Source organism: Nyctereutes procyonoides, unplaced genomic scaffold (assembly GCF_905146905.1).
Source record: "Nyctereutes procyonoides isolate TBG_1078 unplaced genomic scaffold, NYPRO_anot_genome, whole genome shotgun sequence".
NCBI classification, from domain to species: domain Eukaryota; kingdom Metazoa; phylum Chordata; class Mammalia; order Carnivora; family Canidae; genus Nyctereutes; species Nyctereutes procyonoides.
Genome location: NW_026575121.1, coordinates 31,707,346 through 31,708,743, shown reverse-complemented (window position 1 = coordinate 31,708,743; position 1,398 = coordinate 31,707,346). Strand labels below are relative to the sequence as shown.

At 35.8% G+C, this 1,398-nt stretch overlaps 1 non-coding gene across 1 annotated transcript; it reads right to left on the bottom strand.

Moving 5' to 3' along the window:
* Positions 1 to 294: 294 nt before the first annotated feature.
* Positions 295 to 397, bottom strand: LOC129516701 (U6 spliceosomal RNA). Its single transcript, XR_008665834.1, has one exon. It is a non-coding gene; the product is annotated as a U6 spliceosomal RNA (small nuclear RNA).
* Between the last annotated feature and the right edge of the window lie 1,001 nt (positions 398 to 1,398).

Genomic DNA, 1,398 nt, shown 5'->3' with positions numbered 1-1,398 from the left:
TTAGTATTGCATTATAATTTGTGGCTAGGGACGCCTGGGTGGCTCAGTGGTTGAGCCTCTGCCTTTGGCTCAAGGCATGATCCTGGGATCCTGGATCGAGTCCCACATCAGGCTCCTTGCATAGAGCCTGCTTCTCCCTCTGCGTAGGTCTCTGTCTCTGCCTCTCTCTCTCTCTTTCTGGATCTATCTTTACATGGTATATGTAAAGAGTTTATAGCCTCACTTGGCACATTGTAAAATCTCATTTTAAAAACTCAATGAATGTTAGTTTCTTTAGCTGTTATTAAGGCATTTAAAAATATGGAATGCTTCACAAATACACATATCATCCTTGTTCAGGGGCCATGCTTATCTCTTCTGTATCGTTCCAATTTTAGCACATGTGCTGCTAAAGCAAGCATTCTTTGAACCAGCCAACAGCTGACTTGGAGATCTTGAAGAATTGTTTGAGTGGCCCATAAGAAAAAAAATTAAACCAGTGATAACAACATCATATTCAATAGCAATAAATAATTGCACTGATAATCAAACTACACTTTTGGTGGTGGTGACAAGAACCAAGTCACCATGGTTGCTTTTCAGGTTTATTTTAGATGTAAATACAAGTACTAGGGATTCCTTGTTAAAGCCACGTGGTTTTGCTGAAAGAAAAAAAAGATAGGTATCTTGATGGTCTAGTGTTGGCTATATGTTTTCTTAATATGAAATGAATGTTTGAGCTTCTTATACTAATATGAGTCTGCCATGTTCTAAATTCATTATTCCAAATCAGTGGTGTTCGTGTCATTACTAGTGTGCTTGCTACTCAACACTGAAATGTGTTCATTAGCTGCAAATGACAGAATTGCAGTATACTACAGTTTAATTTTTAAAGTCTTAAAAATTTTTTGTCAGCCTGCCTGTTCTTCCTTTGGAACAGGATAATGAGATAATAGTTATGTGAGGAGTGGATGAAGATTTCACAGCACTGAGGTAATCGTCCTATAACCATGCCATGGTTTTTGCTCATTTTCAATTTGGTTATATTCACAATGTTGTGAAGACATCATATGTTTTCCTAGTGTAATAAGGATATGTTTAGACAGCTTCTATCAATAAGGTGACCTAATTGTAATGTTAGAATTTATCAGATTTATTCCAAACCTATCATCACAATGAAATGTCTGCTCTTTTAGCCATCACACTTTTTGATTATATTCTTTCTACTTTTTTTTTTAATCCAAAAAGCTAAGCTTCAGCTATAGAACTGCTTTGTTATAAAAATGGCGAGAGGCTGTGGTCATAACTAGTCATTGCTATTTGCATATTATTCAGTCTTTTCTTTATCTACTGGACAAATATGTCTCATTAACATGCATTAATGCCTGATTTCTCTTCTGCTAAAGAAATGATACAAAT